The 16,169-nt window shown below is 38.8% G+C and overlaps 1 protein-coding gene and 1 long non-coding RNA gene across 4 annotated transcripts in view; one reads left to right on the top strand and one right to left on the bottom strand.

Moving 5' to 3' along the window:
• Positions 1–16,169, top strand: part of PDZRN3 (PDZ domain containing ring finger 3) — a 250,708-nt gene that overhangs the window by 64,147 nt on the left and 170,392 nt on the right. The window contains exon 1 of one of the 3 annotated variants that reach the window (XM_012474251.2): positions 5,256–5,724. The exons of the other annotated variants lie outside the window; for them this stretch is intronic. The gene's annotated coding sequence lies outside the window, so the exon portion shown is untranslated. Of the gene's footprint in view, positions 1–5,255; positions 5,725–16,169 lie in introns of those variants that run through there. 3 annotated transcript variants of the gene reach the window in all.
• Positions 11,530–16,169, bottom strand: part of LOC135268869 (uncharacterized) — a 33,437-nt gene continuing 28,797 nt past the window's right edge. Inside the window, exon 3 of the long non-coding RNA XR_010337203.1 lies at positions 11,530–11,978. This is a non-coding gene — a long non-coding RNA (uncharacterized LOC135268869). The remainder of the gene's footprint in view (positions 11,979–16,169) is intronic.

The raw sequence follows: 16,169 nt of genomic DNA, 5'->3' as shown, positions 1-16,169 counted from the left end.
TTTCTCTATTGGAATTTAAACCATTTTTCCCACCTCTGGTTTCCCTTCAACGAAGCCCTTATTTATTTCATTATTGTATTAGCCACTAGTTTTATTTCTTATTCTTTATTAGATTTTTCAACTATAATTTTATTGATTAGTCTCTCTCCAGCATTAGAACAAAAACACATAAACTCCATGAAGGCAAGGACCCCATGGTTGTATTTTTGTTGCTCTAGGGAGGTGCCTGACACACCAGACACCCTTTGTTAATGTTTTTGGAAGGGGGCTAGAAGCTACGTCTTCTTAGTTAATGTTTTTGGAAGGGGGATAGAAGCTAAGCTGAACATGAGTGCCCATGTTCCAACAGCACAAAGTGGATAGGAGGAAGGCTGTTTGAGGTATGAGAATAACTATAAAAGGGCATTTTTACAAATGAACCAGTTTTATACTTCAATATATGTAGAATTTTCTGAATCATGTTTGGCAGATAAATAAGACTTGCATTCGGGGGGAAATTTTTTTTTAATTCAGTGGACTTTGAATTATAAGGAATTCCAATGCTTGTTCTTGTTCTGCTTGAGTAGAATTGATAAAATCTGTTAATCATCAGTTTTGCTTTAAACCCTTGAGGAATTTTTAAACGTTGGAAACTCAGGTCATGATTTTGAACTTCTATTTCTGATAATGTACGTGGCATTTAAAAAATATATATTCTATTGTTACTAATTTTTTAAAGCCTTCTCATATTCATATATAGTTTGAAAGTCTCGTTCCTAAAACCCCATTTTACAGATTGTAGACTCCAACATATGGAAATAATTAAGATATTGTCTGCTCAATGTGGAAGTATCCAGGAAAGTTATGAAAAGCTCCAGCTCCAGGAAGGATAGATGTCCATGTTGATCAAACTACCAGATTCTTAAAACATGTTGTTTTTACATCATGCCATATGGGTGAACCAGAACAATTCTGTTCTAGATGACTTTTTGGAGGGCTTGCCTAATAACAGCTAGATTTTTCTCTTAACGGTTTTCCACTGGTCCAACTCTATTACTGTAAGTATTTGGAGCTACAAGTAATAGAGATTTCAAATCCAAACAGGTTAAACATGTTATTTTAGGTACAAGGACGGGTGATTCCCAGGTTAGTGAGTTGAGTAGCTGAGTGGCCTTGTCAAGGATCCAAGTTGTTTGTGGTCATCCTTAGCATGTCGGAGTAATCTCCTCATGGTCAAAATACAGCTGCCACAGGCTCAGGCATTACATCAAGGCATGACAGTCTCTAGAGACACCAGCAAGACATCATTTTCTTGTCTCCGTAGGTGTGAAGAAAGCTTTCCAAGAAGCCCTAGACTAGACTGCCCTTTGTCAGTGGTTTGCTGGACAGAATCAGTCACACTACTAATAGTACTGTGGGCCATAAATTACTGTGAATGGCTTGGACCAATTGGGATTTATGCACTTTCTCTGAGGGCGAATAAAATATGAGTCACGCCATCAAAGGAAAGGCAGCAAAGAGATGAGTAGGCAATAAGTGGGCATTGCCTTACCAGATTCATCCTACTGGAAGCCCCTTTCTGGATACATTTTTTGCTCTCAAATAATGAGCATTTGACAAAATCAGGACAAAGAGGTGGTTCTTTTGATGCAGAGTTCCTTCCATAAATTCAGATTTTCCCTCTGAATTTTCTGAGAGAATTTCATGGATAAAGACTTTCCTTCACTATTTTCTCTTACGGATTGTGCTCACAGTTCATGTGACTATTTTGAGAAAACATTATCATTGCATTTTAATCTGAAGACTAGTGAGCCTGCCTGTTTATCAGTTGAGATTTTCTACAATCCTTGTGCTAAAGAAAGTATCATTTTGTGTAAACTAGGAAAAGAAATTGGTTCAAGTAAGTCTAACTGAAAAGTTGCTGAATCAAGATATCCCTTTCTCTCTCACACAACAAAAATTTAAAATATAATTTAAAATTGTCAAACGATGATCATTTCACATCTGGAAATTTCAGGTTTTTACTCCCTTGTCTTTTTCCCTATAACCTGAATGCTCTGGATATTCAGGCTTTCAGCTGTTTGACTTTGCTGGAGGTAAGAAAAGGTATCCAGTTTATTTCACTTTTCTCAGATGTGACTCATTTCTTTGACATAAAAATCCTTATCTCACAGACTAAGCCTCAGGAATTGGTTTGAAGAATGAAGACAAACCTGGCTTTTATGAGAATAGGAATTTTTTTTAATTAGAAACATAGTTTTCAACAAAGAGGTTGGAAAGCGGTAGGAGTTGTCCCAACTTCCCAGGGCATGATGGAAGGTGAAATAAGACCACAGATTTAGGAGCCCGATCTTTAGAGACAACATTCAGAAACATGAACTGTCAGTTCATTCAACTTTCTCTTCTTTTCAGATGAGGAGATGTAGGCCTAGAGAGATTAAGTGACTTAAGCACTTCCATTAATTTTTGTTGGATATAATATTTCCCTAAAGCCCTGAAGAACAGGGAGTATATATAGTATTGTATAGTGCTGTGCTGTCTAATACTGTGTATACAGTTACCTTAACATTCTGTACTTTGGTAACTTTGATAATGCAGATATAGAAACTGGTAGTGATGGTGGTAATGATGATGAGGATGACCATGAAAATCATAATTTATTGAGCACTTACTGTATGCTGGGCAGAATGTTTATAGCTTTACTAGCTATAACACAATAATTATATGATTGCCCCATTTTACAGATGAAGAAAGTGAAGTTTAGAGGTTAGACTTGCCCAGTGTCACACAGCTGGAAGTAGCAGAGTTAGCATTCTAGCTCATATTTGCCTGATTTCAGAGCCTGAGCTCTAAATTATGAGGCTTACCACTAATTACTGGGGAGGGAGAAGATAGTGTTTATGATGCTGAGAAGGAAAGTTCCTGAGTGGCATCAGGAATGACTTGGAAAAGTGAAAAGCCCTAAGAAGGATAAGACCATCCAATGGGCATAGGGGTTGTGTAGATCAGGTGAAAATAGGAGCTGCCTCTTCAACCCACAAGAGAAAGTGCAGGGCAGAAAAGAAACCTCAAGAAAAGGGGTTGAGCTTTGAAAGGAGAAGTTGGCTACAGGCGCTGGAAGGGCTGATGGAATGTAGTTGGGGCAGAGGTTGAGATCCTGGCCCCCGCCATGTCACACACCCCAAATTGGGGCCACATGGCTGTCAGTGAAAACAGACCCAGGTGCTAGTTTCAATAAAAGGTGGGACAAGGACACAAAGAAGGGTAGGGAGGGCAAACAACAGCTAAGGTCTCAATAGCTCTGCAAAGTAGGCACATGGCTCCCAGGATTAGCAAACACATTTTTCATGAGAAGACAGAATTTTCTAGATGTTAAGTGACTGTTCTAAATCATTCAGCTAAGATCGTCAGTCCCCATCTTTGGGGTAAGTGGTGTAGGGTTATACAGATTTGGCTACAGAAGGCATGACTCGGGCAGAGAGAACTAGAGGAGCCAGGAAGAGGGCAGAATAGGCACAGCCTCTAAATCAGCAACTGTGCTCACGGCAGCCCAGAAACCCAGGGGAGAACATATGTGTTTAGGGTGGTTGCATGTTCATGATCATAATTATGCTAATACCCAATAACAGAGAGGTTACCTTTGTGGTTATGAGCCTGGGCTCTGGAGCCAGCCTGCCTCAAGTTCTACCTCTGCATCTTCTCGCTGGTTACCTCTATTAGATTGTTTTCGCTCTCTGGGCCTCAGTTGCCTCTTATGCAAAATTGGAATAATAATTGTACCTCATAGGATGTTGTAAGAGTCATTAAGCATGTAGAGCAGGAGGCAGAAACCTTTTCTATTAAGGACCCAATAGTAAATATTTTTGGCATTTATAGCCATATAGTCTTTGTCACGACTATTTAACTCTGCCTTAAGTTGGTAGAAAATTCAGGCATTTCAAAAAACCGTCTGCCGTAGGAGACTGGCAAAAGCCCATAGCAGGCAAATGTCTCTTGATTTATAAATGAAATTGTATAAAATAGGAACCATACAAATTAGACTTCTGATTCCAAATTATCAACACAATTACGCAGAAAACAGACAACTTTTTTAAAAATATATAAAGTTTTTCGTCTATGTAAAGGTGATTATAAGATGCATGTTCCTTCTACAGTTCTGCTTAGCTTTCTCCTAAACACTGCTTTTGATTTATCCAGCTCATCTATCTTTTTTTAAATAGAAAATATAAGTTGTCAAGTTGCAGCCCATGGTTAAATAAGTATCACCAGAAAGTCTGAAAATGTATTTTCCATTTACAGAAAAAAGGGTTAAGCTGACTTAGAAATGTTTTATGTTGACAGTATCACTTAAAGGAGATACACTTCATTCTTAATGTGGGACAGAACTGAGAAGTGTATTTTGGAGTCATTTCTGGTAAGGAATTATCTTGTCCTTTCCCCGAATTAAAAAGAGGAGGAAAAGCAAATGAAGTACAAAAGCCTTGTTGCTGTGCTGTCTATTCAGGCTTTAATGGTGAGATGGGGGTGGGGCCCCTGTGCATCCATGGTACCCCAAATTATATAGGCTTCAGAAGCATTGGCGCTAAATGAAGGCTGTAGATGGCGTGCATTTAACGGAGCTGACCTTGGTAAATATAGATTTGTGGGTGGGAGGATGGTTTTGTGACACAGATTCTCCAAAAGCAAAGTGAGGTCTGAGTAATGATATACTTTGTGTGTAGTTTACAGGGAATGGAGACTTTTTTGTTTATTCTTTTAAAGGGACTCTAGAAAGCATGTCTAATTTCAATCTAATACCTCCTAATGCCAGGGGTTTTTCAGGTCAGTTTCCTAGGAAAGGCATCTCATGCCCATCTTGTACTGGTTGTCCTATGTACAAAACACTGTTTATATTTACACTCACCTACTAGATTTACTTTATTAGCTTTGACCCTGTTGATGTTAATGATTCTTGTGACTCTTTTGATCTGTTGGACATTAATGTAAAATGGGTCAGTTAGCTCCCACTATGTGCAATAGAGAGAGGTGGGGAGAGAATACTGAGATGTCAGTTCATACATCTCTATATATGTGAGTGTCATGGAGATTTAAGCTGTTCTATTCCATTTTAGAAACTATAAATCAAATCAGATCAAAAGATGGTTTTGACCAGACTTTATAAATTTCCTAGTGAGTGTTGGCACTGAAATTTAAGGAGCAGATGTTATCTTCTCGAAATTCAGGAAGCTCACATGAATTCTTAATGAAAAATAAACAAACAACTTTTCCAGAAAAAAAAAAAAAAGATGACTTGGGTTTCTCTGTGATGTTAATTGTACCAAGTTATGATTATGTGTTTCAAATCACAGTAAAAATTGGGGAAAGAGGTTTTTTTTTAAAGTTTGCTTGTCTGGGAATTGAGACATGGGATTTCAGGAGTTCTGGCCCAAACACGTGCCTCAGAAAATGGGGCAGACAAGTGCACAAGCATCTGCATGTGAGGATCTGCATGCAAAGAAGCACGTGAAGACCACAGCTTCCTTTCCTGTTCTCACAGTGCAAGTGCATCATTTTTCAACAGTAGTTCAGTTCAGCCTTTTTTAGATAATAGCCTTGCAAGTGAGCGGACTAGCAAAGTCAGATGCTGAAAAATAAAGCTTCCATGCTTACGAATCCAAATGATTAGGATACACCTGAGATGTCTCTCTTAGTGAACAGAAACATCCCTGGAACCTCTAGACCTCTGAGGCACCCCAGCTTTCCCTGGTGAGTACACTAACCTATTCCCTTCTTGACATGCTATGGAAGCAGCTGGGGAATGCTCATTTCATTGTAGCCACTAGTCAGAAATGCAGCTTGCTCTGGTCACAGCAGTAGTGACAGATAAAGTATGGGAGTTTAAGAGTGGATGAGCTCTAATGGTTGAAAGGTTAGCAGCTTTCAGAATGTTTGCCACCTCTCTTTAAAAGCAGCACCACCAGAGCAGTTTGACAAATGTAAAGACAAAACAGTTACACTGCTTGCAGCTCTAGGATTTTAAATTACAAACAAATTGCGTATTTTATTCAACCATACAGTAGATCAATGAGAAGTAAAGCATCCTAACTGAAGGTGAGAACGTCTGTGTAAAGTTTATTGTCTGGATCTCTTTATGTGGTTATGTTCTGCTTATAGGCAAATATAATTAATTTTTGCATGGTTTTTGCAGATGAGCTGTTTACCAGTTGCTTATTCTTCTCTTCTCTTCCCTCGTCTTCCCTGTTTCTCTGACCAACACCATTTAGACCTAGGAAATAGACTTTAGTGTACAAATGTGCCAGACTCGTTTCATGCACACTAGCTGTGACTCATTGTCAGTCACCTGGAGCCTAGGAGGCTTTCTGCATTAAGAAATCTTTTACTCCTAATAATGCAGTTTTCTGGATCATGAGTGAGGATCGGCCCTGGCTGTGCTAAACACAGAAATATCTGTGTTCTAAAACCTCCATCTCCATAAAATTAATCTCATGCTGATACAAAGGGATCCATCTGCGGAACATTTCCATCCCAAGAATATGGGAAAAGGGGCAGATACAACTGAGTATGCAAAGGTGCATTTAAACATTTAAACCCCTTTGAATGAGGAGTAGGTTGAGTATTTCTCAGTGAACTAAAATGTGTCTGACATGCCATTGAGCAGATATGCTTAAACGATTTCCCAGTTCTTCCACCACATATACAGTGGTGCAGATTTTCTTATGGAAGGTCTTGTTTCTCCATCTGTATATCGTGCTCCAGAGCTTTTGCTCCCAAACACACCCTTGTATAGTTGGGGGGTGGGGAGCACTCAGCCTCAAAATTGAATTCTGCCACTTATTCCACTCTCTCTCTCTTTCCTGGCCTCTGTTTCTTCATCGGTAAAATGGGGACAGTAATATGGTCATAGGATGCTTGTAACAGTCAAATTTGGCAGATTGGTGCAAATTGTTCCGCACAGCTTTTAGTACATAAAAGAAGCTCTTCGAAAATGTTTTTATTCTCTTGAGGGTTTTCAGAGGAAAGGTTTTGAGGAAAAAGATTTCAAGCCTTATTGGATTAAAGTCATGTTCATACCTACAGATTGTTGGTTCTCTTGAGAGTAGGCACTATCTGGGGCAGACTCTGGGAGATGTCCCCTGCAGAAACCTAAGTTTTAACATAGCCCATGCTAATTACATCATGTCAGTGACAGTGGGCATGGCAGAGCTGCTCCCGCCCTTGACAGAAAATAGAGTATGTACTTTGTAAATGAACTGGGTACTCACATGTTCTCTGGGAATGTAAATATTGACTCTAAGGAAGAACTAAGATAATTTTGTGGTGAGATAGTCTCTAGTTGTTTAGGCTTTCATTTTACTTTGTTTTAATTGCACACACATTGAAACTATATTCCAGCCTTGGCCAAACTTCAGTCATTCAGATACCACCATCTATCCTTCTATCCACGTTGTTATTTAATATTTTTATTTAAATCCCTTCTTTTAAAATGTCAACTTACTTTAAAAAGCAAACCGTTCTTTCTTATATAAATAGGAAATAAGTATCACATTCAGTAACTAGAAGGTGGCTTTGATGTGCAGTGAAAAACAGCATCTTCACATCAGCTGAAGCCTCCAAGGCCTGAACCCATGTGCAAAAGGGAAATTAGCAAGTGTGTGAGAGGTGTTTAAGACACTTTCACACCAAACAGAGAGGTTCTCCTTAATATAGACTCCTGAGACAAGTTTGGAAGGTTTTCTTGTTTGGATTCTTATGTCAACATATTTTGTAGATTAGACCTCATTTAATGTCATAACCTCATCTTTTATTAATATCACTATCATTGAGGGGTTTTGTTACCCCTTCCATAAAATAGCACCAGAAACAAAAGAAAATAAAGTTCTACGCATTGCTGGGTCAAACTGTGAAACTGCATTTAAAACAAAACAAAACCACGGTGTTGAGTAACTCTTTCTCAGTTAAGCCTTCAGGTTGAGAACAACATTGTCAACCCCGCATAATATTAATTCCAAAACCACTGAAAGGCATCAGCCAGAGAAAGGCCTTGACAACCCCCGCCATCCCACTAATTGTGGTTAATTGTGTCTGCCTGAGTGTTCCGGCTGCTTGGTGTGCCTGGGGTCTTACTGAGGATAGGCACTGTGTCTCAACAGTACTGTAGCATTTCTCTTGAAATCTTAGCCTAGGAACAGGCATATAGTGGGTTCCATCAACAAGTTCTTGGGTAAACTTGAAGCGTCCTGCAGCTTGTCAAGCAGAGCAGAAGCATGTCCTTGGAAGCACTTGTGATCCCCCTGCGTAGGCTGTCAAACAGTGCAGCTCTGTGGTGTTCCCAGCTTGCAGGGTTAATATCGAAACTCACAGGCTTAAGAGAGTCCATGATTAAGAGGTTATTGTAAAGCTTACACAGCATATTTAGTTAATTACAGTTCTTTATTTACCCTCCCCTTCCATTTGCATTTGCAAGGAATCAAGGGAGCCTGCTGTGTTTCTCTTGGAATGGATTCTCCAAAGGCTTAGAGACCTATTTCTCACCTTTATCAGGTCCTGTGGGTCCCAGCCCCTGACCCAGGGAGCGGGACTGAACAGGAAAAACAGGAGGAAGGAGAGTTTGCTCATTCACATTTCTGTGTCTGGGTGCTGTATCTCTGACTGCAGAAAGGCCAGTGAAGTCTGAATCATCTAGTTTATCCACTTTTGCCTATATGTCTCTTTATGTCTCTTTTGTTGGAGTAGATATCATATTTTGCAAGAAGCCAAAATTTGCTCTGTGGGAAGTTGTTAATGATAGATTAAGAAAATTTAGTTTTCCAAACAGTATTTTTGATCCTTGCAGTGATACTTATACCTTAGAAGAAACTATCATACTATACAAAAATTAGGACATTTAAGATTGATATTTAGTACTTTGTTTTTTAAATTATCTCCCTGCTTACTTTCCAGATATGATCCTGGAGACTTTTTTTTTTTCCACATACCCAAGCAGCTTTCCCTCCTGGGTATAGAGCTAGCCAAAAATTGTATTGGTATTACGTAAACATAACTGGTTATACTAGAGGGTTATTTTTGGAAACAGAATTTCTGTATTTGATTTTTTCAGTCCTAAAGAAAAAAAGTATTAAAGATATAAACTTTTTTAATGTAAAAATTATGCATTTTCACTGTATAGTGCATACAGAAAAATACGTGACAAGGTGAAATTCAACTCCCCAAAGATAATCACGTAACACTTTAGTGTGTTTTTTCTTTTTACGCACAGAAAAAAATTGAGGTCATACCATTTAACTCTGAATTTTTGTATTTTTGTTTCTTGTCTGTAAGACATAAGTTGAAGTAAATGTTATTTAATCTTATAAAACTCACTGATTACAGAGTTAAGTGATTTTAAACAATGTTTTAAAATTTTATTGCATGCCTTTTGAATCATAACAACATAGTCTCCCATATCTTTAAATATTTTTCAGAAATTTAATGTTAGTTGTTAGACATAAGATACAACATTTAAATAGTAAATGGCAGAAAATTGCCAGTGAAATTAATTGGTTAAAAATGCTGAGATAAGTTCCATCTTTGTAATTACTTTTCTGTTATTTACAGTCATTAGTTTGATTACCTAGTGTGTAATACAAGGCCTTGGATTTAAAGTGTATCATTATTAACCTAAAATGGGAATAAAGAATAACCACATGCTCAATTTTATTGCCACACAAGAATGAAGAATTCATATCATAATATGAGAAATAGTCACAGAAATCCAACTTAAAACTAGTGATCAGGTTCCAAGGGAAGATACCTCAGATTTTATTAACTTGAAGCAGCTGTTGTCTCTAATGTGACTCACCCTCCTTGCCCCCGAGAAATGGAATAGGTCTTATAAAATAAAGAATACTTGTGTTGTTTCTTTTTTAAAGCAGCTGGCTTCCCATCATTGAGCTGTTTTTGAGTTCAGGAACTCCAGCTCTTAGCTTTTTCCTTGTGAGAGGGAAGGCTGAGGCTCTTAGAGGTTTTTCCCTGTGCAGCTGCTGGAAGGACAGGGTGAAAGAGGAAAGAGCCTTTGACCAAGTTCTGTGCGGGGTATGAGCACAGTGGTCGGGGGATTGGGAAAGAAGGATGGATAAACCATATCTGCATCTGTGAGCACCAGCCTTGCTGCTGGGTGTCTCATTGTCATAAACTCTCAGTAATGGGAGGGACAGGACAGGGGACAGACTCAGGGTCATGTGGAAGGGGCTGGAAAGAGGAAGACAGGCAGATTCCCAGGGGCAGCTGCCAGGAGGAAAGACTGCTCCTCGGTCAGGTGTGCATGGTTCAGGGTTCCACCATGGAATTCCAGGAGGAGCACTTGAATCGCAGCCTCCAGCATTCCTCAAAGAGACAAGTCGGGAAGACCCTCCGGCTGGAAGGTACTGGAGTTCCTGGCTCACTGAAATTGACTTCCTGTGTGACCTCTGGTGTCCTTCAAAGAGCTGCTCAGATGTCATTCTTCAGGGCTGCCTTTGATTCCTAGCATGAAAGCATCTCCATGCACTGAGGGGTTGTCCCTACCACCGTTTCTAGTTACGGATTAGCATGATTATTTGAGTAATATTTTCCTCCCCCTATTTATCCACCATTTTATCCCTAGCATCAGGCCCCACACCTGACATCCTGAAGTCCACCATAAAAATTCATCAAAGGAAAAGATGACCTTTATTTAGCTTTCTGAAATCTTTTGATAAAAATATGTATGAAAGTTTTGGCACCTCTTTTTTGGGTGAGATAGCATTATATTTTCCAACAGGAAAAGGGCAAATTATATTACTATTTGTATTATTATGTATTTATTATATTTCAATATACTTATATTCTAAAATGATAATTTGCTGTTTTAGATAACTTTTATATCCTTAGTTTCTGAAACCGTTTTTGGAAAAATCTTAACTTTTTATTTAAATATTTTTCTTGAATGAAAAACTTTCATATATCATTATTATTGCTTATTAAATGTGAGATTTTCTTGATGTTTAAGCCACTAGAAAAATTCAAAGAGGAAAGAGTGTGTTGTTAATTATTATGTTCATTGTAAAGATAAGGATATTGAGGATATTAAGAGGATTTCATAGTCAGCGGTGAATTGAGAAAAGAAAATTGGGAGGTAGGCAGCATTTCTAGGAATTTTCTCTTATGAATCTTTAAGCATATTTTATAATTATTGCTTTTTCCATATCACCCTCTCCAGTGATTAGCACAGTTCTCTGCATGTATTAAGTACTAGAGTTACAATTGAATTTATGTATGTAAGAACGATAAGGATGTGGAAGGAAAACATAAATCCAGCTATAGATTGTCTGTGTTTAAGCCTATTCTTTTTATTTTCCTACACTTTAAATAGTTGCTTTCAATTCAGAAATAGAAAGCCAAGGTTGACATGGACTCTTTCCTTTCTCCTCTCCAAAGTTCAAATCCTGAACTTTGACCTTTTCCTAGAGTTTTCTCTTATCCTTCTATTAAATTCACTGCATACATCTTCTGTCAGTTTTACCTCCCCAAAGTATAGAACTTTGTAATTTCCGACTCAAGCAATGTGGAATGGGAGGTCATCATACTAGTACAAGCCTGAAGACAACCCTTATTTTCCATAAGGAAAGGGGATACCAAGGAGAACAATACTTTTAACAAAATGCCAGTGGGAAAGTTTTAATTACTTTAGAGAGTTGGATTCTTTCTAAACATCCTGGACTGTGGGAATCTCTGCAAATTAGGATTCTCCCTACAGGTTTGTGGATTCAGAGTTTGACTCTGTATTTCAATAACCATTGCAGCTGTTTTATTTTGTTGTTTTACTTTGAGAACAAAGGTGTTTCTTCTGAGAGCTTCCCCAGGCAGGGCCTCACACTCAAATTTTCTTCCTTGTCCCAAGTGACATGGCAAGTTTTAGTAACTAGTGCTTGTTCTAGAGAAACAAAGTTGTGGCTCCAAAATATTCCTTAAAAATGTCAGTGATTATGGTATAATCATCCTCTCTGAAAGAAAAAAAAAACAAATTACTGGCTCTGATTCAAAAAACAACACCACGTTGGCTATAAATCCTCTAATTGCCTCTGAAAAGCAAAAACAGACATGTTTAATTTTTCTATCCCCCCTACAACTTACCTGCTTTGTCTGGTGATTAAAATAGGTGACAGCTAATCAGGCCTGTTGGAATCTGCTCCTTTCGCTGCCACTGAGGGCTTGGGCTCAAACCTCATCAAGTGAAAAAATGTAAGAGAGAAATCTAGTAGTTACTAGACATGCTCTCCAAAAGTCATCTAGAGCAGAATTGTTCTGGTTCGCCCATTTGTCATGATAAAGAAGCAACACGTTTTGAGAATCTGGTAGTTTGTCAACATGGACACCTATCCTTTCTGGAGCTTTTCATATCTCCATAATTTACAAATTATTTGTCCAAGGAAAATAGGTGCTCGTTCCTTGGAAGAAGTATGATTATTATTATTATTATTCTACTGATAAATTACCAAGGCACTGAGGATGTTTGTGTGAAATAGCATAGTCACTGCCAGTGAGTGTGGATGAAAATTCTGGAATTCGGCTTATTTTTTTTCTCTTATCTTTATGTCTTGGAGGCCTTTCTAAGTTAGGATATAGAAGTCTCTACCTCAGTTTTGAAAACTGCGGTGTGACAGTCCATGGTATAGATAATTCATTTCTTCAGCCATTTCCCTTTGAACATACATTATGGATTGTTTCTAATTTTTCACTGTTGCAAACAACACTGTGGACCACGCTTGTGTGAATGATGATGATGATGATGATGATGACGACGACGACATCAGCAGCAAGCAGACACTTACAGAGCACTTATTTGTGCCTGGCCTTGTTCTCATCTTGAGGGGCGGGGTGTGTGTGTGTGTGTGTGTGTGTGTGTGTGTGTGTGTGTGTGTGTTTTGTCCTCTCAGCAATCCCATGAGAGGTTATATACCTCCTTATTCTCATTTTATATTTGAGTAAAATGAGACTCAGAGAAGTTTTGTGACTTGGCCAGTGTCACAGCTAGTAAGCTGCATAGCTGGATTTGAATCCAGATGGAACTTGATAGGTATATATAAGACTGTAAAAATACGCATTCCCCTTCCTTCATCAGGCCTTTCTTCTGCCCTAAGTGGTGGCCATTCTCCACATCAGTCCTTGGCCCTCTATTCTCCATCTAAGGCTGCATATAACCTTCACTCAGCAGCTCTGTGCTGGTCATGCCCAGATGTCCAGGCGTCATGGGCCTCCACTTTGCACCTCCAGCTGCCAGTGAGATAGTTATATATATATAGTTGTCAGTTTCTTCCTTCCAGCTCCATTCTTTCTCATTCTTGTTTCCATGAGTCCTTATGCCCTCTGTGGCTCTGGCCAGCATGAGCTTCCTGATGATGTGTGCGTCATGCATATTCCAGCATTTCCTGTCACCCTGTCCATGCCTTCCTCTCCTCTCCAAATGCTGCCACTACTTTGCCAGAGCTCAAGATAATCTACTGCCTGTCACCTTGGCCCACTCCTCCAGGCTGTATTGACATTTCTCCCTGTGTGTTCTAAAGTCATACCATGGAATTCTTAAGATATAAACTGTGACATTAGAAGGCTTGAGCTCAAATACTGGGTCTGGGCTACTTTGCTTTGCTGACCTTTAGTTTGCTTGTCTCTGATAGTTCTTACCTCATAGGGGGAATAAATGAGATAATTGTGTCAACCATGTTAATTATCCTCAGAAGTGTAAGGACTATTCTGAACTTAGTGCATGACCTTCCCATCTTGATGCATTTTTATAGGCTATTTTTGGAATTAAGACATGTCCGCTTACCTTGAGTCAAGTATGAAATGTTTCACGTTTTCAAAACACTTTCCCTTCCTTGTAGTCTCTACCTTGACCTTTAATTATTCTGTTTTATATGTTAGTTTTCCCTCTTTAAAGTATTCAGACTAGGGTTACCTGATACTTCTCCTCACCAGGGAATCAAGCCACTGTGGTGAGCACGTAGTAGGTTGTGTTTATTATAGTGTGATCCTTAGTGAGTCTCAAGTAGGCTGAGGCTGCATGAGTCATCACACTGAGCAACTGTGTTCAGTAGGATTGTGTTGTTTATCCTCTAATAGAAACATTTACCTTCCTTCTGAAGATCTGTTTTCCAAATACCTTGAGTATCTTCAAATCCTAAACAGTGTTTGTTAATCATACTTCTTCCAAGGAATAGCATGTATTTTCCTTGGGCAAATAATTCATAAGCAGACATCTAGATAGATCCAACTAGAATTCGCTAACTTAAATAGTGATGCCTTGTCAGTAATGTTTTAATCATATTTCTCTTATGTTTTCCAGAATCTAGTTGATAAGAATGAACTGTTTTTTTGAAAGCTACTATGGACACACACACACACACACACATACACACACACACATATGCCCACGCACACCTCGTACACACCATAAACATATGTTCTTGGTATTTCATATTTTTTCTAGAGAAGAAAACACCTTAACTTCACAGGGTTATGAGGAATGAATGAGATAATTGTGTAAACTCCTCAGTGAATCTGCTGCCATGTCCAGTTATTATCCAATTAAAGTTAGTCATAAAGACACTTCATAAGGGAGAGAGTTTTGAGTGGTGAGAAAGTTACTAGGGCAGAAGAAGTATAATAGTGATTATGTATATAATGCTATTTCCCAGGGACTGTTCTAAGATATATTGGTATGCACACACTCCTTTAATTCCCACATGAAACCTGAGAGGCAACATTTAGGTGGGTAAACTGAGGTCCTGAGATGAGTAACTGGGAGGACAGAAGATGAGGACTTGAGAAGGAGTGAGAAAATGTATGTGCCCCACATGACTGGAGTGTTTCTCTTTGTATCACTGACCCTAAAGTCAGCATAGAGAGGACTGTCCACAAGGAAGGAGAGGCAGTGAATGGGGATAGAAGGTCATAGGCATCAGTCACTTGGATATGCATGGGTATTTCTGCTCAGCCACTGCCTAGCAGTGTGGCATTAAGAATTACTGACCTTCTCCAGGCCTCAAGCCTTTCACAGGTACAACAGGGGAAAGGTAATGGCCTTTGTGTTGCTATGAAAAATAAATAAAATCACATTCAGGTATAACCATAGGTTTAGTCTACTGCTTCAAGGAGGTAGCATCTCAAGAATATGATCCTTTAGCACTTTTAGGATTTTCTCTGTGGGCTTCTAATATTAGAAGTGAGAAGATAATTATATATATTTCTTTTCTTTCTTTTTTTTTTTTTTTGAGACAAGGTCTCACTCTGTTGCCCAGGCTGGAGTGCAGTGGTGCAATCACAGCTCACCACAGCCTCTACCTCCCAGGCTCAAATGATTCTCTCCTATTAGCCTCACAAGTAGGTGGGACCATAGGCAGATGCCACCATGCCCAGCTATTTTTCTTTTATTTTTATAAAGACAAGGTCTCACTATGTGGCCTAGGCCAGTCTCAAACTCCTGGGTTCAAGAGATCCTCCCACCTCAGCCTCCCAAAGTGCTGGGATTACAGGTGTGAGTCACTGCACCTGACCTTATATAAGTTTCAAATGATGCCAAAGGAACATTGAACAATGGTAGCCATTACTTTCATTTGACAAAGCGGGTGATTTTTGCTACATTCACTTTTCTGGGTTCCCTCCCTTTTTCCTTTCTATACCAAAGTATTTCAAAGCTCATCCAACACAGTGTATCATTTTCTCCTACAGACTGCAGTATTCACCTCTCAAAAAAATACATTTTCTTAACAAGTCACAACAGGAATGACAAAATTAAACCTAAATTAAAAATTGGCAATATTATACCTTTGACCCTGCACATACAGGGATGTTTTAGCTGGTTTACTTGTTCAAAGTCTTGTTTCACTCACAGTTTTTACAACTTCAAACATAAGGTGTTCTCTGAAAGCATACAGCACTATTCTATACTGTTCAATTTTAACTTGTTTTCTTACTGATACTCTCATTATAAACATTTAAAAGAACAAAAATACATTGTGCAACATTCTGCTTCTCCAGGGCAGAGACACTTCGGAGCATTGCTGTGTATATGATCCTTGTTCCAACAAACCCACTGATTCCTGAAGCAGGCCCAGAAGCTGTTTTTGTTTTGTTTTGATTTTGTTTCAGTATCAGTTTATTCATCCTCTCCTTACCCTGATCATTGGCATTTCTGT

This window comes from Aotus nancymaae, unplaced genomic scaffold (genome assembly GCF_030222135.1).
Source record: "Aotus nancymaae isolate 86718 unplaced genomic scaffold, 86718_ANA_hifiasm-v0.15.2.pri h1tg000046l, whole genome shotgun sequence".
In the NCBI taxonomy this organism is placed as follows: Eukaryota; Metazoa; Chordata; class Mammalia; order Primates; family Aotidae; genus Aotus; species Aotus nancymaae.
The sequence above is the reverse complement of the archived record's forward strand: the minus strand, read 5'-3'. Positions and strand labels throughout refer to the sequence as shown.